This window comes from Pinus tabuliformis, chromosome 5_1, assembly GCF_031772625.1.
Source record: "Pinus tabuliformis cultivar Carrire ecotype Pingquan chromosome 5_1, CPIR1, whole genome shotgun sequence".
In the NCBI taxonomy this organism is placed as follows: Eukaryota; Viridiplantae; Streptophyta; class Pinopsida; order Pinales; family Pinaceae; genus Pinus; species Pinus tabuliformis.
The window spans coordinates 361780260-361807863 of record NC_142305.1 but is presented as its reverse complement, the minus strand read 5'-3'; positions in this window follow the sequence as shown (position 1 = coordinate 361807863).

Below are 27604 nucleotides of genomic sequence, written 5' to 3'. Positions count from 1 at the left end.
TGAGCCATTCTCGACCAAAAAGAAGTGGAACCTTTGTAAACAATAGATTCTGCGGAATCAATGGTTTGAAATTTTGGTTCTTGAATAGGATTAACGAGGAATTCCTTTTCAAGATGACCACTAAGCAAAGATGTTGTCTTCCTTGTGAAGGGAGATTCGAAATGGGCAACAATAGAATATTTTCCTGCGGAACTTTCTACTATAGAAGTAGGAATGTGTTCTAGGCTCCTTTTCAGGAACACAGACCTCTTGTTTGGACTCTTCTTCCCTCGCTTCCTTATAACTTGTAGACTTATTTTTCCTTTCTAGTGTATTAGTAAGTGAAGTGGTGCTCACACCACTACAAAATACATTTGTAGATGTTGGACCCTACCATTTACTGTTATGAAACCAACTCACAAAAAGATAGAAAAGATAGATCAATGCCTTAGAACTCAGCCTCTTCGAGGGGGCAACCTCCTTTACATTAAACAAATGAACAATTCTTGGATGACTCAAATGACAAAACCTCCTTTCTATATTTAGGAGTCGCAATATAACCAAGATGACCTAACAATAATAACATAAAGCCACAAAAATAACAATAGAGAGATCTTATGGGGCACCATAATAACAATATGGGGACAATAGGGGCACAACAATAATAATAAGGGATACAATGACAATAGTAATGGGGGAATCACTAGTATTATAGGGTCCTAACATGCCCCTCTCCTTCAAAAAAGTGTTGTCCTCAACGCTTGAGTAGTTCTGGATGCTTTTGTATAAAATTCTCATCCTCCCATGTGGAATCTTCAACAGATAAGTTCTTCCACTTGATGAGATACTTCGAAATTGATCGATTTTGTAGCTATCGAGTTCTTGTCTCTGTGACTACTTCCGGTTCCAATATAATTTTTCCTTCCCCGTCAAGTTCTGGAAATATTGTTTGAAATGGGAGCTTTTTGCTTATAACCTTCTTTAAACATGAAACATGGAAAACTAGGTGCACTCGAGAAGCTGCAGGAAGCTCCAATTTGTATGCCATAGTACCAATCTTTTGGAACACCTTGTACAGACCATAATACATTGGTGATAATTTATTATCATTCTTAGCTTGCTTGAGGGACATTTGTTTATATGGTTGTAGCCATAGGAATACCCAAACACCTACATCAAAACTTCTTTCACTGCGATGTTGATCTGCCTATTGTTTCATTCTATTCTGCGCCAACACGAGGTTATCCTTTAAGAGTTGGAGAACTTGTTGTTGATGCTCGATGTGATGTTCCACTGCTTGAACCTTAGAATTTTCTCTTAAATATGATGTGATGGATGGTGGCTGATATCCATAAAGTGCCATAAATGGGGTCACTTTTGTTGCAGTATGGAAGGAAGTGTTATACCACCATTCAGCTAGAGGTAACCATTTGACCCATTATTTCTATTTATCAGATACAAAGCAGCGAAGATATCCTTCCAAACATTTGTTTAGTATCTCATTTTTCCCATCAGATTGAGGATGATAAGATGAGCTATGAGCTAACTGACTACCAAGACAAGAAAATAATTCTCTCCAAAAATTTCCAGTGAAAATGGGATCTCTGTCACTTACAATAATCTTTGGGTTTCCATGTAGCTTTTGAATTGTTTCCATAAATGCAGTAGAAACTATACTGGCTTTAAATGGATGTGATAATGCACAGAAGTGTGCATACTTGGTAAGTCTGTCAACTACCACTATGATGACACTCTTTCTTTTAGACTTGGGTAAACCTGTGATAAAATCCATTAAAACCTCCTCCCAACGTTGGCTTGGAATGGATAAAGGTTGTAATAGACCTGGGGTCTTAATTGTTTCAACTTTATTTTGTTGGAAAACCAAATATTCTAGCACAAAATTTTGAATATCCGATTTAAGGCCATCCCAAACAAATTCCTTCTTAACCCTCTGGTAAGCTTTTAAAAATACAGAGTGCCCTCCTAAGGTAGAGTGTGCAATTCCACAGCAATATTTTGTTTGAGTTGCGAATTCTTACAGAGGTATAAGCGATCTTTGTACCATAACGACTCATTTTTCCAGCTAAATGTATCAGATGTACTGGAATCTTGTTGTAACTTTCAAATAAGCGCCCACAATTCTTCGTCATTCTTCCATTCCTCCCTTGCTTCATTTATCCAATCTGGTTGGATAATAGAAATGGAGCACAACAATGCTTCCACATCCTCATCCTTTCTTGAGAGTGCATCTGCCACAACATTTTGCTTCCATTTTTTGTAGACGATTTCAAAGTAATAACCCAACATCTTTATGACCCATTTTTGTTGCTCTTCAGAGGATAATCTTTGTTCTAAAAAGTATTTAAGCCTATCGTGATCTGTTTTTACCTTGAAGTGTCTTCCCATTAGGTAGGGTCACCATTTCTTAAGTGCATGTAAGAAATGGGTCTTTCATCTTGCATTAAAACAACACCAATTCCATTTCCTGAAGCATCACATTACATAATAAAGGTTTTTGTGAAGTCCGGTGTAGCTAAGACCGGTGCTTGGGACACTGCCTCTTTAAGATGTTCGAAGGCCTTTGTTGCTTCTGGAGTCCATGGAAATGTATCTTTCTTTAATAATGTTGTTAGAGGTGCTACTATTCTCCCATAATTCTTAACAAACTTGCGATAATACTGTGTCAACCCAAGAAATCCTCGCAGATGCTTTATGGATATGGGGATTTTCCATTCCTTAATGGCTTTAATTTTGCTAGGGTCTACCTTAACATTTTCATGAGATAAAATATGACCTAGATATTCCACCTCTTGTACTCCAAAGAAACATTTGGAGCCTTTTGTATATAATTGTTTCTCCTCCAATAGTTATAGCACCCTGTTAACATGTTCAACATTATCCTTCCAGGACTTGTTGTAGATTAGTATATCATCAAGAAATACTAACACAAATTTTCTAAGGAAGGGTTTGAAAATGGAATTCATCAAACCTTGAAATGTAGAAGGTGCATTGGTAAGGCCAAAAGGCATGACCAAAAATTCATAATGACCCTCATGAGTTCTAAATGTTGTTTTCAGAATGTCTTCAGTCTTCAATCTGATTTGATGATATCCTGAATGAAGATCCAACTTGGTTAAGTAAATTGATCCATGCAATTCATCCAATAATTCATCAATGACAAGAATGGGAAATTTATCTTTAACAGTGAGCTTGTTGAGCTCCCTATAATCCGGACACATGCGCCATGATCCATCCTTCTTGTGCACCAATACTACTAGAGCAGAGAAAGAACTTTGACTAGGTTGAATTATACCAGCCTCTAGCATTTCTGCAACCATACATTCAATTTAACTCTTTTGGGCATAGAAATATCTGTACGGCCTGATGTTTGGAGGAACACTTCCTAGACTCAGATGAATAGCATGATCATGACCACGAATAGGTGGGAGAACTTTAGGAGTCTCAAATACCTTGGAATGATTGTCCAAGAATTTTTGGAGATCCGGAGAAATAGATGATTTCGATGTGGAAACATCTAGCGAACATAATTGTGCAATTACTCATCGTTGTTCCTTTTCTAAAAGCTTTGTCATACCGTTAGAGCTAATTATCTTTATTGGTTTCCTGGCAATACCCCTTAATTCAAATTCCTTTCCTTCCACAGAAAATTTCATGAAAAGTTCTTGAAAATTGAAAGCTATTATACCCAAGGATTGTAGCCATTGGACTCCTAGTACAACATCAACACCTCCCATTGAAATGGAAAGCATTGGGCTATTAAATACATATTATCCCATGGATAGCTTGATATTATGGCACTTTCCAGAGCAATTTATGGTTCCTCCACTTGCAGCCATCACTTGACACTCTAGTGCTGGATATAGGAAGTAATTCAATTCTTTTGCTATCTTACAATGAATAAAAGTGTGGGTACTTCCCGAATCAATCAATACTATTACCTTTTTCTTCTTTATATGTCCTTCTATATTGACAGTTTGAGGAGTGGTAATTCCAGCTAATGCATTACAAGATATGGTCGGATTCATTTCTTCCTTATCTAGGGTTTTCTCCTAGAGTATATCCTCTTCTTTTAACACTTCTTGTTCCTGTTCTTCCTGCTCTTCACAATCTAAGTAGAATAATTTCTTCTCAGCACACTTATGACCTTTAGTGTATTTGCTATCACAACTATAACAAAGCCCTTTTTCTCTTTTTTCTTCCAATTTTTGTGGTGTCAACTTTATAGGTTGTGGAAGGCTAGGGTCAATAACACTTCCATTTTTATTGTTGTGAGTGGTAGCCTTCCTGGTTGCCATAATTTTGCTTTCCATTTTTCTTGTTAACCTGAATGCTTTCTCCAATGAATCAGATTCCCAAAGGCGATCCTCATGTTGGATATTATCCTTTAAAGTCCCTATGAACACATCAATCCTATGCTCCTCTGGAATCTCTTTTACCCTTATGTTCAATTTTGGAAGTCCTCGATGTGCTCCATCATTGAACCCTTTTGTTTGAGACTTATCAATTGGCTAAAAAAAGTGTTTCTTTTTGTCCTCATAATGTGCTATCAGTTCTTTTGTAAAAATTGCCCAAGTGACAATTTTTTTACAATAGCAAAGGCATCGATACCATACAAATTGATTTGGTTCCAAATATAAAGTTGTAATACGTACCTTTTGTGTGTTTTGCACATTATGGAGATCGAAAAATTGCTCCATCTGTAGTATCCATGTTGCGGGATCCTTGCCATCAAACTTCCTCATATCAATTTTTGGAATATGGTGGGTCTTCAATCTAACATTAGAGTCTATGAAATCATGATTAACATTTCTTTTGTTCTCATCATGAGTTTCCTTTACTACACTTTCACCACTAGTGACCATTTCTTGCAGCAACTTATTCAAATTTATCTTCAATTCTTCCATCTTATCGTCCATGCCATTCATCTTAGCTTGCATGCCATTCGTATTAGCTTCCATGCCATTCATCTTAGCTTCAATTACCTTTAGTGAGAGTGAAATTTGTTGTACTCGATCTTGTAATTTTGATATATCATGTTGCATTTCTTCCTCTTCTTCACGAGTCATGCTAGAGCTTTCAGGTTTCTTACTAGGTGTTTCCATTTTCTTTCTTTGGGGCATTAATTAATGCTAATAATTCTTCACTATTCCCTTTGAATTACTTCAAACTAATTTTTCAAACCAAGCTTATGCAAAAATTTAAAAAAAGTCTACACACCTTTTTTCACTTTGTAGGAGCTCGATATTGCATCTGATATATCTTTGTGATTTTGGATCTTCCAGTTCTAAAATTTCAACTTGCAGTAGCCCTCTGTGTCGTCTTTGCAATTCCACCCATTTGATCGAATTTAGATTCTCCAAGAAAGAGTTATGCACAGTATCCCAAGATGACCTGATTATATACCTTTTCAGAAGAGTGAAATTGTATGAAGTGTCACGTGTACCTGTTTTGATCTTAGTATTTGACAAATATACATAGGAAACTATGGTCCATCCTGTTTTTGTAACTTCTGACGAAATTTCAATCTGATGCTCAAAACAATAGTTATGATGATTTTCCCCAGGTCACCTATTTGGAATGTAATTCGGGAGGCTAGAAAAAGGCCAACTTCCTCAAATCATATCTCTGTAAATATAGTGCAAAAAGCTCTGAAATTTGGACCTGAGGTTCAAACGATTTCAACCCAAATGGGTTTTTTTTAAGTGTCTGAAACATTGCAGGAAAAAAGTTATAGCACAAATTCCACGATAACCTGTTTGGAGCAGTGAAACCCTAGAATCAAAAGCTCTAATACCAAATGTTATGAAACCAGCTCACAAAAAAATAGAAAAGATAGATCAACGCCCTAGAATTCAGCCTCTTCGAGGGGGCAACCTACTTTACATTACACAAATGAACAATTATTGGATGATTCAAATGGAAAAACCTCCTTTCTATATATAGGAGTCTAAGGGGTCACAATATAACCAAGCCGACCTAACAATAATAATATAAAGCCACAAAAATAACAATAGAGGGATTCTATGGGGCACCATAATAACAATATGTGGACAATAGGGGCACAACAATAATAATAAGGGATACAACTACAATAGTAATGGGGGAATCACTAGTATTATGGGGACCTAACATTTACTATGCAAACAAATCCAAAGAATATTACTTACCAAACAATCACAACACGACTTTGACGAATTTTTGACCTCTAAAGGTGCATAGGCTTTGCCCTTCATCTTATCACTTCGACTCCCCCAGTCCTAAAAATTTCAAACAATACATTTAATACAAAAACACTTCAGCATTATCCCTTAGCACCTCCCCGCCAATGGTGCCACAATGTTGAGTCAAATTATAGACTTTTAATTTGGTTAACATAAATCATTAAGCCAACGAAGACAAGCTTATGAGATGTTGCGCAAAATATATGCAAGCTTAATACTGTGAGTGCTTATTAATCTGACCAGTCAACCATACACAAAACTAATGCCTCTTTTTTACATCAACATTTGGCAGCAAAGGCTATGGAGTGGATTGAAACATCCCTCCACAACTCTTAGCATTTTTTATGTTGATTGGAAAAGATAAGAAATCAAACTTACAATAACTTAAGGAATTCACTCAACAATGTAAATTGAATCTTGATTAAATGAAATCCACACATTAACATGAAACTTATTTGTTGAATCATTTTTTGCTGATATATAAGAAAGATCACATTAGCTGTATGAACTGATTACTACTACATAACATAAATAAAATAAACACACACTACACTAAGGGAGTTGTGAGCAAATGGAGCCCTCCCTCACTCACAACGCCTTCAAAGTTAGAAGAGCTTGCTCAGTAAGATAGAAAAAAGATGTAATAATGTATTAGTCTGAAAATGTCATAGTCGAGTACAATCTAATATACACTATCAGTCGAAGCCAACCCAACAACCGCCTATAACATAAACTAGAGCCGAATTTATATAAGCACAAAAGCCCATATGTGGCTCGAAGTAATGAAAACTACTAATCTAAGATAGCGGCTAACAATCCTATTACAAAGTGTAAAATTTAGCTATACTAAGTCTAATCCATGTCTGAAAGCATGGATTAGATGAATTCCGTTACATAGTTGTAGTTTCCCTTCATACAACCAGCTAGAGGAGGTCTGAAAATCTGGGTAGTTTCGTTGGCACATTTGAAACAACTAATAGGACAAAATCCATGTGTGAGATATTCCCCACAAAACCCATGTTATCGTTTGATTTAGATATAAGAAAAACATAGCTAACTGCCAATTTTGTTGTAGGAAATCTGGGCGGTTGTAGGAAATCTGCATCTGCAGGAAACAAGATCGCACAAGCTGTTTGCAGGAAATGCGGGCCTATTTCGAATCAAAACAAATATGCACAAGAACTCTATATTAGTTGGCATGATAATTCAATAAGGAAACAACTAGCTTAAGGAATGCTTAAGATTAAGGTAAAAGATGCTTTTTCATGTTAATTTGCATACCTTCAGCATATAACACCCTTTTGGCCAAAACCTAGATATTATAACCGAAATAGGAAAAATAGGGGTCAAATATAGTTTGAAATGGGCGAGGTAAAGTCTAGAAAGGGTGTCAATATTGGGCAAAACCGAGCCCCAAAAATCAATCCACTCATTCCTAATTGATCTAAGTAAGATGTTATTTAGTGTTTCTGATCCTAAATGATGTAATTTTGTTCTCTTAACATTATACATGAACATCTCTATTAGATCCTCTAGACTCTCATCCTTTTTTATTCATTGTAAGGATTTCTTCTTTAAGATCATGATCTTTATTTTTTTCCTAGAAATATCTTTTGCATATCATTGCATGATCTTATTGAATTAGTCCCTAAACTCATGAACCATTTAAGAGCTTTATCCTTCAATGTCACTGGAAACAATCCAAAATTTTTAGTTTTTAATAAGTAACCATAACATCTACAAAAAATTTCAAATTCAAAGAGAAAGGCTTCTAGATCCTCTGACCTCATACCATGGAGGTTTGGAAGAAAAGATGGAGGGATGTTCTTCATATGCACACTGATCTCAGTATATTGAATGGGAAATCTAGTAGGATCTTATTCATTTTCATAATCTCCATCCATATCCTCTATCTTCTCTGCCATCTCTTCTTCTTCTTTCTGCAAAAGTGGATGGTGGTGTGGCTCTTACTGCACCACATGATCAAATGGAGGGGTTTGTTTAGGAGAATTTTTTGAATAAGAATGCTAATGCAATGCTATTTTATGTTCTTGAAATGAAAGATGACTAATGCATTTTTTTTTGTTTTTGTAGAAAGAAAAAGAAATGAATCAACTAGGGAATAAAACAATGCATACTTTGACACCTCCCCTGAAACGATGCCAGAAAGTGATGAGCCTCGGTATTACAACAAGAATATTGCAACTCCCAAGGCTACCAACTTTAATTATAAACCTAGGGTTTGTACAAAATTAAGAGGTATCGACATTATATGTGAAGCATACAATGTGTCATTCCTTTGATGTGATCATGTATTGGAGTGAATGTATGGAAATGAAATCCAAAATTAATTTTATAAATGGAATTTTTCTTTGGAAAAGAAATTAATCCTAAGCAAGAACAACAAATCATGATTGAAATCCTAAGAGAATGAATTCAAATAAATAGGCCTAATCTACACTTTAAAAAGCCATGTCCTACTTGGTGTTTATTCTTCATCAACCATCGATTTAGAGTCTAGGGGTCATGATTCAACCCTAAGGGATGAAAACCAAACTTTTTGAGAAAATTTGGGCAAGTATATACACATTGGAAGAGTACTACAAAAAACTACATGATGTTACAGATTTACTACAAGAAGTTATAATTCATCGAATGACAAAGACAATAAAATCCAAATTGGATGGGATGAATTTTGTTATTGAATATGATGTATTAGGTCTCCACTCGAGGTGGAATCACTCAAAAATACCTCTATTAACCCATGCTAAAGGATAATAGAACATTAATAGTCTAAAATCTAGAAATTCGAGAACTAGTGAGCCAATAAATCTATCAAATGCCTAACCCAATCAAGTGCAAATATAACGGGGTAAATTTTTTTATTAACTAAAACCTTTTTTTGATCTAATTCAAGTGGAATTAGCTTGATTTAAGCTCATTAGCATGCTTTGAAAAGTAGCATAAATTTGCTATTAGATGCCAGAAGGGACTTCCATAAATCTAGATTTGGGAATGAGAAAACTAATCCAAGTAGCTCAATGATTATTATGACCTTCCAAAGCTATTAAAATGATGAAATGACACTTTTGATCCTGCAAAATAACTTAAGTCAACCATATAACCCAATCCTACAACAAGAAATCATTAATACTAAATGTAGAAATAGAAAAAAGATAAAAACAAGATATGCATGTGAATAAGAAGTGGAAAGAGGAAAAGTAAACAACACAAAAGGGCTATGAGGCTCCTTGGATGGCCAAGCCCAAGGAAACTTAGATTCCTATGAATGAGACCAAGACTTAGAAGCTTAACATGGCACCAATATTCATTATTTCCATCAATACAATTACATCCCTACAAGAAATGAAAGTGGAGCTGGAAAAATATGAGTTCTCTCCACAAGTCTAAGAAAAATCAAACCCTAAAGGAAAATTCGACTTGGAACTTATAAAAAATGATTAAGAATCATTCCCCAACAAAGGATGAAGCTTTCCCCACAAAAATTCCTCAAATACTGGATATGGTTCCCAATACTAAGAATGTGCATTAAATGATAGGGAACACATTCCTAGTTTCTCTCAATAATTGGAGCTCCAGAATATGTGCAATAATTTTAGAATATCTTCTTTATTTATTATTTAATATTGATCCTCGTGTAGTATGGAGCAAGTCCCTAAATTATCTCTCCAAATCTTCATAATCTGCCCAATATTCTCACAATATTCCACAAAAATAAATAATATTAGGCACAAATATGAAATAATCCATACACCTTCCTAATGAACATATTAAAGTTAAAAATACATTATATAATGCAAAAAGAGATGCTTAATGTGCTGAAGGATGGTCAAATGGGCCTTAATTTATGTCTAATTTGGAGGCCCATTAGTTATATCATGAATATTTTATTGGTTTATATGTGGATTCTATGGCTATTTGATTCTTGGTATTTCTGTTTTTATTATGCTAGTTATGAATATCTATTATGACAGTGGCGATGTATGGCTCCCATCAAGTTCTTACTTGTATATGAATGAACAATGTATCTATGGTGTAGTGGATGAAACTGCAACTAAAGTGATAAGGAAACAATGCCTCATACCGAATCTGAGATAAGTATGAGACCGCTATGCTTAGATATGTTATTTAAACCGGTAGATTCCATTCATGCCAAGTGTTTGACAAAGTGTCAATCCCAGTTGGGGATGGTCAGGCCTAGTCCTAGAGATAATTTTTGGTTTATTAGTCATGTCAGCGTGTGTTTAATGGATTCCATTAGTTACAACAAGTTCTGGGGAGTGGCTAGAATTGTAGGCTTCAAAAGTGCCTTAAATTCCTAGAACTCTGGCACAAGTCTGTTTGAAATAATCCCTAGACATAGGCATGCAGGCTTATGTGAACATATAGAGCTATTTGGACACTAGCATACCCATAGCATGTGAGCGCCTAGAGGTTTAATAGCTTAAAAAACTTAGTATGACTATGAGAATGGTTAACATAAAGTTTGGGATGGTTTTTAGGAGTCTTATTGATGATGTTAAAGGTATCTATGGTGTGTTTGTGTTAGCTCAGCTTCCTAAACATAAATTAGGATGTCAGACCATATCATAGTAACTTATGGTGACACGTTTACCCCAGTTGGTCAATTACTTGGGTAGATGTGGGAGGAGGTGTTACAGAGTGGTATCAAAGCATGGTTCACCACTTGGACTAGATGGGTTGTGTGCTAGTCATGCATTCGTGTCGGTTGCATATGTGTTTCTTGTGTCATAGGACCATGTTGTTGTTGCATCTGCATGGTTTTGATCATGGTTGTAGTGATGTCACCATGTGAAGGTTGATGGTGTTGTTGTGGGATGTGTCATCATGAGTGTATGGTTGTATATGCATTTGTTATGCATGTCATTTTCTATATGTTTTTATGCAAGCATTTTCATGGCGAAGGTTGTTGTGCATTAGGTCATTGTATGAAATTAGGTCATCATGATGTAGTTGTTATGTTATGATTTTAATGTGTTCACTGAGATAGAGCAGGAGATGTAGACCATCAATCTGAAGTTGCAACATTGGACCTCGAGCTAAGGGCATGTTGTCATACAAATATGTATGTTGGGCATGTAGGTATGTAGGTTAAGAATTGTTATATGCATTATTTTTATGTGTATGCCTTTCATTCTATTGATGCTATGGTTAGATACATGATACATGCTAGTTGATTAGTGTAGTCATATGCACATATGTCAAATAGTCATGAATGATAGTAGCCTGTGGTGGTATGAATTTTTATTGTTGTTATATGAAAGTTAGCTTGATGTTTATATTATATGTTGTTGATCAGTATGTTATAGGTTGACTTGTTTCCGTTATATGATAGTTAGCTTGATGATTAGGTTATATGTAGTTGATCAGTATGTTATAGGTTAACTTATTTTGTTATATGTTAGTTAACTTGATGACTATGGTTATAGCTTTAATATCTTGATGATTATATGTATCATAATAATCTGGATTGGTCTATGTAAAGGGTATGGGTTTTGACATTCAAGTATGATTTAATATGTTGTACTATTATGTCATGCTAATCTAGACTAACGGTGCATAAGGGATTTTTATGTATGAAAGATAATTGTTTATGAGTTTATGATGTGAACATTTCAGTTATTGACTATTATGGATATCATGACCTTATTTATGTTTGAGTTGATATGTCATGAAATTATATCATGCTAATATGGATTGATTATGTAGACAAGATAGCGCCCATTGAGATACATTAAGGTATGAGTTTGCTTATGTTGTATATTTGGTGCTTGATTGTTTGATTATGCCATCTAGTTGATTAATTTAACATGGTATGTTTGAAAGTTGGTTGGATTCTTGATGAATTGCATAATACAAGTATGTGTTCAAATGATCTTGTTTTAAGATGGTTTTACTAATACATATGTGTTGAAACAGTTGACATGTAATTGACTATAGTAGGCGAGAGTTGTAGCATTATATCTAATGTCTATGAGTTGACTATGGATTTTGACATGATTGTTAGTGTTGGTAAAGGTTGGTTTCAAATTGATAGATATGATTGTCTATATTTGGAACATTTGTTTTGACATGTGTCAATAGTGCATGAAACATGCTTGGTATTAGCATGACAAGGCAATAGTTGATGTGTTTATAGAGCTAACAGTTGGGTGATGTGACAGTGCATAGTAACACTCAATTGTAGCAAGGAAAAGGTCAAAGAAAGGAATTGGGAAACAATTCCTTTGGCTATGTTTAGAAACCGTAATTCCAAATGAATGAGTGCTTTGCATACAAGAAGTTTTCTTAACCTTATTCTTGTTTGACATTATGTGAATATGCGCTAGACTCATGAAATTGTATTTGACAAGTATATTAGCTAGTTTCTAGGTACAGGTGGATCTGTCAAAGGAATTGGAGTCCCTTGAGAGATGGCGTGGATGTTCTCAGTTGCAAGAAACATGATTTTCACAAAAACGTAAGGTAACTAGTGTATCGTTATGTTTATTTAAGAACTATCAGTTATGTGTTGATGGCAGTATGATGCAAGGGATTGCATGGAAAAGAAATTGTCATGGAATCTTGAATAGGGATCATGTTGAGATTTCCCTTGGAAGCACTAGGAACCATGTGGATTAAGTCATGGTTTCTATTATTAGTCTTGTGCCTTTGGTATTTTGGAGATTTTTTGTGCTTGATTATGGTTTTGTTTGTGTCTTGTGCATGGCCATGCCACTTTATTTGTGGTGTTGTATTGTTTTTGGTTTTCCATGGTTTTCTTCTTGTTTGCTTCTTGGTATTGCCTTTATTGTTTTGAGAGTCTTGGGAATCGGTTGGGAGAGGAGGAAATTAATGAATCTTGAGGAGAGCTGTGTGGTACCTGACAGGAAATGTAAGACTCAAATGAAGCTTGTGCATCTGTAAGGGTAGTTGAAGGTAAGAGTATGACAGTTCATTGGATTGGATTGGTCCATTGGTGTAAATAGACCATGGTTGGATGATCATGAGAAAGGTAACAAGAAAAGTGAAGTAAATGCATCTGAGGCATTATGTGCCTTGGCTATGTTGGGATGATTGTTCTTGATATTGTGCATGGCGTGCACAGATAAAGGGAGTTCTGTTAACCTTTCCCTTATTCTATCTAGTAATTATATTATGATAATGATTATGTTGATATCTATATGTATACATGTATGTATGTATATATGTCATGTCTGACAGGGTCATCATGTAAATATGTATGTATGTATGTTGTTGTCTGACTAGATCATTATTACATTATGTTGATGTTTATATGTATATATGTGTGTTGAGCGATAAAAGGTGTCTTTTTAACTCCTAATTATCTTCACATTAATTGTCAACCCAGGGATGATTTTTTATTTCAAGAGTGTACTCAGTCTAAGGCGGTCACTTGCTCAAGAGTAATGTTTTGCAGTATAGTTCTTTATTGCAAAAGTAAATAGATGCTGGAGACAAAATCTAATTGGAACAATAAGAAACTGAAATGTTCTAAACAAAATCATTCACTCAAACAACCATCAGTCGAGGACTCAGTAGTGATAACTCTCTCCCCTGTAAACTGATGCAAATGAAAATCAATCATAGGTAAGATCTCCAATCTAGGGACTTAGACAACTATAGTAAATGTCCTTTATAGTTGTTGATCTTACAATCCACACTAAAGCAAATAACTAGAAATGCAAACTCAATTAGAAATCCTTACTAAAACACACTTGCTGCGATATCAATTAAAAGATGAAATCAAATCCTTGCAAAAAAGAACAACAACTAAATCTATTGAAAAACTAAAAAGCAAAGCTAATTCAATAAAAATACACAGCAATTGCAAATGTAACTGAATTACCAATCTTAATCTAGCAGCATGAACATTAATTGCAGGTATTAAAGCAACAACAATCGCAGTTATAATTGAATAGTAACTTAATTGAGCAGCAATTGCAATTATAAATGAGCAACAATTAAATGAACCATAGTCTTAATTAGACAACGTAGTATTAGATCAGAATTAACAGTAGGACATTTCAAATTATAATTAATAATTTTGTCACTAACGCAATGCAATTATGATTTCAATATAACAGAGCAATTCTGCGAAATGTTCATAAACAAAATATTACTGAATAAAACAAATGAAAAGGAAATCAAACCATCACACGGCTGGAACTGTAAATATATAATATAGAGCAGTAGCTTAATCCACTAGAGGTTGGGCCCTTAGTCGCCAGCGGATGATGCCGGGCTACGTCAGATAAGGCGAATGAACATCAACCCTTTTACTTATTAATCATCAAGATGTGAAATCATTACAAGAGCAAAAGCCTTCTGAATTACAATGGTAATGCAACAGTCCCCTTTTACTCCTTTCCTATCCCATCCCTTCATGAATCATGCATCTTTAATTCTGAATCCCCTATTCTGAAATCATAATTCTGAATTTTTGTCTCTGATCTCTGTTTTCATTTAAATAGAGAGAGAGTAGAGAGTAGTTACAACATAGATGATTACAACATGATTTCTATTACAAAATTGGATTGTTCTTAACAAATTGATAAGCAATATCATATCTGAGATATCCTTCCATCAATCATTCAACAAGAACAGGTCAAATTTGGCATTGCAACTGGGATAATTTGGAAAACGGCCACACAACGAATCTAAGAAAAACGTCCTTAGAGAATATTCCATTTATCTCAATATTGACCGAATTTGGGAAAACTACTCGTTGCAAAACTAATTTGGTCCATTATGGACAAAACCCATGTTTTAGATTTTCCAGGTTCTTCTCCATTTGCCCAAAACGTTCAATACAAAATCGTCAATTCTTATTCTAGTGAATTTCTGAATTGGTACATTTAATGATCAAATCTTCAATCTGGAAAATATCTTTGGAGGCTAAAAATGGTGAGTAATGTTACAACAACTTTATTAATAAACCATCATTAGCAAAATCATGCATAATCATCAATTTATTAAAAATAAAGGAGAATAAATAATATTTTTCCATAAGAGCATAAATCATTATAAGATGGATTTATATGATAAACCATGGTAAATGACATGATAAAGAAGAGTAGAAATGGGTGGAATAGGCATTCAAAATTGATAATAATAATGACATATTAACGGCCCAACACACCCCCACACTAAATATATTGCATGTCCTCATGCAACAAAAAACTGAATATATTGCATGTCCTCATGCAATCCAAAGACAAAACCCATGTGTTAACCAAACAATAAAAAATTTGTTCATCCCAGCTCATGAAATGGGTAGAACAAATGAATTCCTCCTTAATTAATGAATATTCAATTTTAGCAATCTTGATGAAGGCATAACAATTTTTACATTGACATTCAAGTTACGTGCATATAAAGTTGCAGCAAAATATGATATAAATAACATCAAACTTCATTTACCATTTTCTCAAAAACTACAAACCAACTTTTGCTAAAATTTGGCAAGTAGATTTCTAATATATTAATGCTTTTATGATCCAAAAATCAAATCATTTTGGTGCACGGATTATGAGATATAAGAAAAATGGCTGTAGGTGAGAGTGTATGATTTCTGAAATTTTACAAACTAATTTAACTTGAAAATATCTGGGTTTGTGTATTTTAATAATACGTCTGTGTTTTCTAGAGATCACAAGAATTGAGTTCATAGTTTTAAAAATATGTGGAAATCAATTTCTGCACTGTTTAAAAATGAAATTGTATGCCTTAAATGAGAAACAAAGTAGAAAGCATCCATCATGCATAGCAATTCCTCCCCCTCTCTAAAGAATTAGCATGCCCTCATGCAATGCTAGAAAAAAATTGAGGTGGTTGCTACCATCTGTTGAATTCTATGCTTGGTGTAAAACAACATGGAATAAGGGAGTGTCGAGAATTAATAAGAAGATCAATGGATGAGAAAAAATATGAATGACATGGTCATAAGAAAGAAAGGAATGGAAGAAACACTCCGCCACACTGAAAGATGACATGTCTCTGAAAAATGGGAAGTGGTAAAGATGTGGAATAATGATGATAAATAATGCTCAATGGATTTTCATGAAATTCTCCTAAATTCGTAACAAATCAGAGAATTACGCTATTTTACCTCAAGTTTTACCTCCAAAAGAAAAATGTGGAGTGACATATATGGGATGGCATTCGTTGAAGCTGATGTAGGCAGAGTTGGTGTTGAAAGTGATGCAAAATGTGGGATCCAGGCAAGCACATCATGTCAGAACCATTGTTCGTGTTTGCGAGTTGCTCGAGCCTCTTCTGTTAGTTGCAATAGTGTGGTCATGCTGCGAATAAGGTTTCTCCCCTATACTTATTGTTCTCCTGTAAACAAATCACTATTTTGCATACAATGTTCTTGAATCCATAGTGTTAGTTTTGAATAACAACAGATAAGATACATGCAAAAATTTCAATCAGAAATTTTTTTGTATAACGCAATACTAATATTTTTTCAAATCAGCAAGTTATGGCAGAGTGCAGTAATCATATCACATGCTATCCCATAATTCATACATTCCCCACTCCAATTGGAAAAGGGATTCCATGACCATAAAACATATGAAAGGTGTTGTGCTGACAACAAGGCAAGAGAATGAACAATACAATAGAAAATGAAGCAGAGTACACATATCAATGATAAGACGATGAGAGTTATGGCTATATTGAGAGCGGAGTGTGTAATGATAGTTATGAATAAGAGATTGGATGCTTTGGATTGATGATAAGTTATGCGAAAAAGAAAAAGGATAGCAATATGCCAAAAAGATGCTTTGCTAATGGTATTCTAGCTGAAAATGATGTGATTGATCTGAAAACAATTTCTCCTATTTAAAGGTTCAAAACAGGGAAAAAATTAAGGAAATAACTTCTCTGGTAAAAAAAAAGAATAAGAAAAGTGTATTATAGTAATAATCAACGATAAGATATAACTTAAATACCACAAGCAGAGCCTCTGCTACTAGCAGGCATCCATAGCCCCGCCAAGGTTGTTTTTAAACCCGTATGAGCCAGGATACTCAATTTAAAAATGGAGAGTTCCAGTGTTGTTCTACAGAAGAGATCAATGTGTTAGCATGGTAACCAGATAACCACACTTCCATTCACTAGGATGTAGCAAAAGTGATCAGGCCGGCTCGTGATGAGACCTCCTGTTCCAAGGATAATTTGGCTATCCAATGGACCATAACCCTAGTGTGGTGGCCATAATGGGAATTTCACTTTTTTACAGCCTTATGAACATGGTAGGATGGCTCGTAATGAGACCCCCTAACCTCCATCTGCGAACAAAATTTTGTTTTTATTACACATTTTTATGATAAAAAGAGGGAGGCTCAATACTCCTTGAGAGCAGGGATGGTGGAGGAAGTTGAACATGTCAATAGAAAAAAATATACCCATAATCTCATTTATTATAGACAGAGAAGATTATAACCAGGAAGGGTGGAACCAGCATGATATTAAGATGATCCATCAATATCATGTTCAATAGAAAACAATGCAGTAAAATAGTATATAAATAATTGTGTCCCTTTTGAAAAGAATCGATCATCAATGGGTTGTCTTGTTAAAGATCATAACGTGAATGATATTAACTCGCTTCAATAGAATCCATAATTCTTGTCCTCATAAAAATAGTGTACTTCATGCCATGAAAGGGAGTCAGTAAAACGTGGTTGAGATGAACTAGGAATAATCCCATAAGTGGAAGGAAGGGTCGTTCTCGAAAATACACCCAAAGTGTTGTTCCTTTGAAGGAACAACAAAAACACTCAAAAAAAGTGTTGTTCTATGTAACGAACAACAAAGGAAATGCACGCCAACAGCGAAAATACACACGAAAAAGTGTTGTTCCCTGTAGGGAACAGCGAAAAAAATACATCCAAAAAAAGTGTTGTTCCTTAAAAAGAACAACAAAAAAATGCATGCGAAAAAAGTGTTGTTCGTTAAAAGGAACAACAAAAAATATACACGAAAAAGTGTTGTTCCTTAAAAGGAACAACAAAAAAAATACACTCAAAAAATGTTGTTCCTTTGAAAGGAAAAACAAAAATGCGAAAATGTTGTTCTTTTGAAAATGAACAACAAAAATGCAGAAGTGTTGTTCCTTCGGAAATGAACAACAAAAATGCAGAAGTGCAGAAGTACTGTTCCTTCGGAAAGGAACAACAAAAATGTGAAAGTGCAGAAGTGTTGTTCATTCGAAAAGAAACAACAAAAATGTGAAAGTGCAGAAGTGTTGTTCCTTCGGAAAGGAACAACAAAAATGTAGAAGTGCAAAAGTGTTGTTCCTTCGAAAAGGAACAACAAAAATGCATAATCATAAAATGCAAGCATGCAAAAAACGAATTAGTTGTTCACTGTATTTATGCTGAGGATGGGCCACAATTTAAAAGAAGCAACACCTGAAATACAACATATAAGAAAAATCAGAAAAGAAACAACATTTTATTTAAAAATAGTATGTAAATAAATAAATTAAGTTACAACAGCTATGATGTTATGTAAAAAAAATTATCTCTTTGAAAAATGTTTTGGCAGCAGTGACAAGACATGAATCTTCAAATGAAAATCAATTCTTCATTTATTCTATTATGAATATGTTGGGTAATGAATTGGATGAAATTCCCTTGTTTCATTAAAATATCTTTCGAGAATCTCTCGTCCATAAATTGACCTTCTTTATTCTCCTAGGACCTGCAAAAAAATGAGTGTCTACCTACAATAAAACATTAAATAATAGAGAAAGAGAGGTGATCGGGCTCCCCTAATCTAAGAATTATGCAAAAGAACAACAAGTAGTTACTTTGTATAACAAATCCATTGAGAAAATAACAAAGTAAAATTTATTTGTCACCTGCGGGAGAGCAGTGGTTGACCATACTAACCAATAGTGTTTTAATCACAACTTCTTTGCTTTTCGTCCAAATTGAGTGATTCGAAAGCCAGATGGGAGATAATTCAAATACATATCTCTAATAAAAGCATGTTTTAAAAATTCAATGATATGATATGTCAATTTTAGTTAGAACAACCTGCATAACAGAGTCATTTTCGATTACCCCACTTAGAACAACAGTGAATGTTTTACGCATAGATTCTTCATTTGATGTTGGATTCGAATGATTCAAATTGGAAATGAAATTAGGCTCATTTATTTATCTCTAATAGAAAAAAAATTTGAAGACAAGAAGAATTGATAGGTCAAATACTCTAAGGAACAACCGGAAAGACAAAGTTTTAAGAGTGCTGATTTACGATAGACAGTCAATATTTTGATCATAACTTCCTCATACGATATCAAAAATAAGTGATTCTAATTTCCTCATAAACTAGATTCATAGGGTAATCTACCATAGAAACAAGTTTTAAAAATATGGTCATTTAGGCCTCCAAAAACCGACTGTCCAAACTCTATTCCTGAGTTACCCGCTAGACACCCTATCAATGTTTCGGTTCTAACTTTTTCGTTTCAAATCCAAATTGAGTAATTCAAATTGGGTTGGAAATTAGACATCAAGGTAAATATGTTTTAAAAATATTCCCTTTTTTTCCCTCAAAGCATGACTTTCCCGACTGTGATTATAGAAATTTCATCAATCCCACAAGCCAAAAAAATATGACATTCAAGAATTTTTTCCAAGTTGGTGATAGAAATGAATATGAGTGCTTGTAGAACTAGTATTTCCATTATAATTCATCTAGATACACAAACTAATTAAAAAAAATTATCACGGATGTTGATTTCCATAGCATGTTGCAACAAAAAACAACTAGTTTTACATTAAAAGAAAATGTATTTATTTATGTCCTTATTTATTTTATTTTCTACACTACCCTACTCTGACTTAAAAAAATGAATATGATTATGTATAAGAGTACTTCCAGTGGAACCATTTTCGAAATAAGGCTTCAAATATGTACATACCCAAATTTGAAAAATGCATATTAATGAATATTAGGGTATGAGAAGCCAACTTCCCTTGAAAAGATGGTGTCAAAAATTGTTGAAGTATGGAGTGACGCTGCAAACAAGTGATTGAGTGAAACCAATTCTCAATATATCCTTTACTTTCTTGATTTCCCATATCCATCATATCATGAAGTTCTTGACCTTTTAAAATGGTTTGTTGATGCAAACTAGAAGAAACCTCATTTTTTTCCATAACTTGTACAATTTTTGAATTTGAAACATTCTGAATCTCAATATAAGTTTTCTCCAATGGCGCATGTGAGATAGAATGGGTGGGATGGGTGGGTAAATTTTGTAGTTCAACACTGTAAGCATGTTATACTAGTTTATTATGGGGAGGGTGTGGAATGAGTTCAGTAGGAAATCGTATACGGAATGGAGCATTTTGATTATGTAGTTGATTGGGTTGAGTGGATGGTTTTTGATGGGAAAATAAGATGTTGTGGAGGAGTTGGTGAGGAATATGGAGAATGTGTTTGTGCTACAATATGAGGGAGAGTAGTCATGCAATCATAAGGTGAACCATGCCAAAATTGTAGACAAGATTGGTGGTGGTTATATTAAGATTGACATGGCTGCCCTAACACATTAGTATTCCATAATGGATTATGCAAGTAAGAAAGTGGAGAGGAATTTTTTTGAACCATACCTGTAGGCCATGATTTCCATGGTTTTGACCTTGTTGCAGCTTCCTCATCTCTTTGAAATAATACTTCCATCCTAGGTAAGGAAGAACAACTATCTATACAATGCTCCTTTCGGTCATGAGGGCAAAACACTTCATCAAATTCTTGATTTTTCTGAACCTACAAAGCATCCAATTTCGAACTTAGAGAGCCAATAAAATCTACTTTAAAATTTTCAAATAAAACATTGATTTTAGCTCTTATGTCTCCTATTCTTGCAGCAAATTTGGAAAAGAAAGAACAAACATCTCTAGAATTCTTACCAGCCTTTGAGATTCCTCTTGAATACCTTATGCACAATTCACAAACATCATCATATGACAACTGAAAAAAATCACCTTTTCCTATCAGATTTAAGAGTTCTAAAAATTCATCTTTGATTCCTTTAAGTAGGAATGTTTTTAAGCTCTCTTTTTCCAAATACTCATGCTTTTATTTTTGAAGGTTATATTGAAATCGCTCTACATAGTCCTCCAAGCTTTCATCTTCCCCTTGTATCATATTGAAAATATCTTCATTGGATTTGTAGTAGTCTTGGTACTTCTTCAATAATATGTTCTTCATGTCCTCCTATGTTTGGATGCAGTTCCCACCTAGGCTCATGAACCATTAGAGATCTGCTCCCTTTAGAGTATGAAGAAACACTTTCAACCCTTGATCATTAGTACAATAATCATATCCTTTACAAAGTATTTCAAACTCAAATAAAAATGTATCTGGATCTTCATTTGTCAAACCATGAAAATTTGGTAGAGAAGATGGGGGAATTATGTGCATTTGGGTCACTTCTCCTAAATCTTTGATAGGAAATTCAAAAGTAGAAATGTGAGCCATTTCTTACCATAATAGAAGATGTTTTTCATGTGTTTCTTCGAGGCTCCTCCTTCAAATTTTCTTGTCAATTAGTTAGTGAAATGGGTGGTGCTTACATCACCACTTGAGTGAAATCATGAGTTTTGTTTTTTCAAAATTTCTCTTTTTTTCTTAGTCATTCACACAGAAATTCAAACATTTATTTCTATCGTAAGTAATCAACAAATTTGCAGATAAGCGGGCGGGGGAGCAAGGTTGTTACATGCTCCGTACGCAGGTTCTTACCTTCCATTTTTAAAACCCAACTCTCTCCTAGCAGGCACATATTAAATGCACACTACTCTTCTTAAAAACAAATGGCTACACTCTCCCCAGCAACGACACTAAAATGTTGAGCGATAAAAGGTGTCTTTTTAACTCCTAATTATCTTCACATTAACTGTCAACCCAGGGATGATTTTGTATTTCAAGAGTGTACTCAATCTGAGGTGATCACTTGCTCAAGAGTAATGTTTTGCAGTATAGTGCTTTAAATGAAAAAGTAAATGGATGCTGGAGACAAAACCTAATTGGAACAACAAGAAACTGAAATGTTCTAAACTAAATCATTCACTCAAACAACCATCAGTCGAGGACTCAGTAGTGATAACTCTCCCTTGTAAACTGATTCAAATGAAAATCAATCATAGGTAAGATCCCCAATCTAAAAACTTAGACAACGATAGTCAATGTCCTTTACAGTTGTTGATCTTACAATCCACACTAAAGCAAATAACTGAAAATGGAAATTCAATTAGAAATGCTCACTAAAACACACTTGCTACGATATCAATTAAAAGATGAAATCAAATCCTTGCAGAAAACAACAACAACTAAATCTATTGAAAAACTAAACAGCAAAGCTAATTAAATAAAAATACACAGCAACTGCAAATGTAACTGAACCAACAATCTTAATCTAGCAGCATGAACATTAATTGCAGGTATTAAAGTAACAACAATCGCAGTTATAATTGAATAGTAACTTAATTGAGTAGTAATTGCAATTATAAATGAGCAGCAATTAAATGAACCATAGCCTTAATTAGATAGCGCAGTATTAGATCAGAATTAATAGCAGGACATTTCAAATTATAATTAATAATTTTGTCACTAACGCAATGCAATTATGATTTCAATATAACAGAGAAATTCTGCGAAATTTTCATAAACAAAAGATTACTAAATAAAAAAAATGAAAAGGAAATCAAACCATCATATAGCTGGAGTTGTAAAGATATAATACAGAGCAACAGCTTAATCCACCAGAGGCTGGACCCTTAGCTGCCAGCGGATGCTGCTGGGCTGCTTTAGATAAGGCGAATCAACAACAACCCTTTTACTTATTAATCATCAAGCTGTGAAATCATTACAGTAGCAAAAGCCTTGAGAATTACAATGGTAATGAAACAGTCCCCTTTTCCTCCTATCCTATACTATCCCTTCATGAATCATGAATCTTTAATTCTGAATCCCCTATTCTGAAATCATAATTCTGAATTTTTTTCTCTGATCTCTGTTTTCATTTAAATAGAGAGAGAGCAGAGAGCAGTTACAATAGAGATGATTACAACATGATTTCTATTACAAAATTGGATTTTTCTCAACAAATTGATAAGTAAGATCATATCTGAGATATCCTTCCATCAATCATTCAACAAGAACAGGTCAAATTTGGCATTGCAACTTGGATAATTTGGAAAACGTCCACACAATGAATCTGAGAAAAACGTCTTTAGAGAACTTTACGTTTCTCTCAATACGAACCGAATTTGGGAAAATTTCTCATTGCAAAACTAATTTGTTTCGTTCTGGACAAAACCCATGTTTCGATTTTCCATATTTTTCTCCATTTTCCCAAAACGTTCAATACAAAATCGTCACTTCCTATTCCAGCGAATTTCTGAGTTGGCACATTTAATGATCAAATCTTCAATCTGGAAAATATCTTTGGAGGCTAAAAATGGTGAGTAATGTTACAACCAATTTATTAATAAACCATCATTAGTAAAATCATGCATAATCATCAATTTATTAAAAATAAAGGAGAATAAATAATATTTTTCCATAAGAGCATAAATCATTAAAATATGGATTTATATGATAAACCATAGTAAATGACATGATAAAGAAGAGTAGAAATGGGTGGAATAGGCGTTCAAAAGTGATAATAATAATGACATATTAACGGCCCAATAATGTGTATGTATGCATATCATTGTCTCACAAGATCATTATTGTTTTATGCTAACTTTTATGTATATGTATCTATGTATCTATGTCACTGACTGAAAGCGTTATGAAGGATCATTCTTGTGGAGGAATGATTTATTATGTAGGTGAATGGCATGACGAGGTTCATGGTATTATGGGAATTAAGTGGGAAGAGTAGTCATAACAAACATATGAGGTCAGTATCAAGTGGGTATGAATTGATATTGTATTCTTGTATTATGCCCATTTTTGTGTTATGACACATAACGCTGAAGAATACATCAACGAAATGAAAACATTGTGCTTTGCGACATGCTTGGATAAACATGGATGGTAGATAGACACTGGAAGCATGGTTACTTGGTAGAGATAGTGTGGTTTTGGATGTGTTGTACTATTGTTGTGCATATGATGTATATGGTGTACATGTTGCATCTGTGATGTTGTGTGCATGTAGTGGTATGCATATATAGTGTGTCTACATGTTCTTTAAGCAATGTTATGTATATGGTGGTATTGATAGTGTTGTGTGAATGTTGCATATGCAGTGGGGGGAATAGATGGTGCTATGTATATGTTGGATATGCAATGTTGTGTACATAGGGCGTGATGTACATGTTTTGTATGTAGTTCTATGTACATATGGCATTGTGTGCATGTTGTACATATGGTGCTATGTACATATGGTGTTGTGTGCATGATTGTACAAGTGGTGTTGTGAGCATGTGGTACTGTGTACATGTTGTACATGTGGTGTTGTGTGCATGTGATGTTGTGTACATGTCATGCATGTGATGTTGTGTACATGTGGTGTCATGTACATGTCGTGCATGAGGTATTGTGTACATGTGGTATTGTGTACACATTGTACATGTGGCATTGTGTACAAGTTGTGCTGGTCATGCCATGTACATGTGATGATGTGCACACATTGTGAAGGTGGTGCTTTGTACAGGTAGTACTGTATACATGTACATATGGTATTGGTGTATATGTGGTATTGTGTGCATGTCATATATGTTGTGTTGTGAGTGTGCGATACTATGTATGTGCATTGTGTAGTCATGGTATTGTGACATGTGTAGTTTTTATGTTGTACTCCGTGTATGTGTATGTATTGTCTGGTGTTGTACATCAGGTGTAGGTGTATGTGTGTGGTGCATATTATGTGTATATCCACATGGTTGAGGAGAAGGCACTGGGTGTTTTTCAGGTGTGGAAACTGAGTCGGTGTGTGTATAAAACAAGGACAAATGCAGAAGCAAAGGATCGACTAAAGGATAAGTATCAATATTTTATTTCAGTTTAATTATGCATGTTATTTATGGTTCTAGTTTATGATCATTACATGTAATCTATGATTATGGTTTATAATGGTTATATGTGAGTTATGATTTCGATCTATGATGGTTGTGTTTCGAGATAACTTGATGTGATATGTTTATAAATGATGATTTCATCAAAGATGTTAGTTTGAGTTGTTGTGACAGGAAGAAAATAGGATTGCAAGTGTACCTTATTGACGAGCTACCAATGGGGTACGATGTGAATTTATTTCAATTTATTTTATATCTAATGGAAGTTATGTGCTTGGAATAGGAAGCTCATAAATTCCCAGTTGGGTGGTTGAAATTGACTGTAAGAATTTACAATAGCAAAAGGAAATGGAAAATGTAACAATATGCTGGCAAAGTATTCGCGAGCAAGGCCATTGTGGGACACTGGTACCCAATAGTGTCCATTGATGGCCATGGGAATGTTATGACCAGTATGATGGTTTTAAGGTGGGGATATTCATTCGTTTTTGTATCTTCCAATGTGAGGAAGCGTTCCCATGGGATGGACTACCTGGGATGGGGGTGCCGGTAGAACTTGGAAGGTGTGTGACTACATGGAAGGGGATGACCGGATTTGCCAAGGGACTGTGTAGTAGAGAAGGGAAGGCTGAGGATATGTTTGTTTTGGTCATTAGAATTTCGAGATGGAATCAAATTCACATTAGGAGTGTGCTCGAGAGTAATGAGTCGATAACTGTTCATTGAGGGACAAGTGGTAGAGGATTGTAGCGTTGGTAATTGGATGTAGATTTGAGCTTGTAGTGGATTTTGGACTTCCTATGAAGGAGGTGAATTCTGGTATTACTTTGAGGGCAGAGGTGTGAGCCTCTCGATTACCTTGTTGCAGATGCAAGCAACATATCTTTTTATTTGTTGGTTGAGAAAATGTGCATGTGTATATTATTGTAAATATTGTGTCAACATGGATTTATAAAGATCCATAGATAGTATGATTATTTGTTGGGTGAATAAAGTGTGTATGTGTGTATATGTGGTTATGATTGTAAATACCATAATGTGATATTTTATAAAACTCCAGTAAACGATATATTTTTCATGTTTCAATAATGGTCATTGTAAATACTGCAACAAGTTGTGTTATAAATCTCCATGGGAAGTATGTTTTGTTTTCAGCTGTTTTATTGGTTATAGGTGTCATTTAACACCGAGGATGGTGTTCCCCCAAGGGGGCGCTTTTGTAACAAACCTAGTTAAAAATCCATCTAAAAATATATAAGACCATAGTGATCGGACATGTATTCCAAGCTGAATGGTAGGCAAAGAATCTGAGTGGGTGTTCATTCAATTTACTATGTCTAAGGAAATTGGCAAAGGCATTGGAAAGGCATGAGATATTAATTGGAAGTTTATTTATGAAAATAATGGAAATTAGGAGAAAAGGGAGGTGAAAGGTCACAAGTTGCATGTGAGGAGGAAAACGAAGGCAAATAATGGAAAATAAAGAAAAATAGAGGCCTCATTAATAAAAACACTTATGAGGATTAATGGGAAAACATGGTCAGTGTAAGCTTGGTCGGTTCAGTTTTGGATCTCTCTCTCTCTCTCTCTCATACTCTTGCATACTTAAAGTTTTCTTGGACAACTCTTGGAGAGTGTGGCATACTTTGAGTTTTGCAGAAAGAAGGTAGACGAAGATAAGGAAAGCACAAGAGGACATCAGGATCAACAACTAAAATGAGTTTTTCTTGTAGGTACCAACTTGCATGCATGATTTGCTCACTAGTTTTGGCATGGATGGCACATGCATGCGGTTTCTTGGTTATGATCTGTCATTGGCATGGGGATTTCCTGGATTGACAGTGGATTTGTCTAGTGTTTTCATTTCTTGGATAGCCATGGTGTTGTGGGTTCATTTTCCTTTGTTTTATGGTTGGTTCTCATGTTTCCTTAGCTTGGGTTGAGTTAGTAGTTCCTAGAGCCTTGGTTAGACAAACACTCTAGAAGCCCTACAATGGCTTGGGTTGAGTTAAAGTAGTCCTAGAGCCTTGGTTGGAAAAACACATTAGAAGCCCTGTAACAACTTGGGTTGAGTTATTAGTCCTGGAGCCTTGGTTGGACAAACACTTTGTAGCCCTTGGTAGTTTCAGTTTCTGGTCCTAGAGCCTTGGTTGGACAAACACTCTAGAGCCTGGAAACCATTGTGGGTTGAGTTATTGGTCCTGCAGTCTTGGTTGGACAAACGGTTTGGAGCCCATAAGTAGTCGTGGGTTGAGTTACTAGTCATGGAAGCCGGGTTGGAAC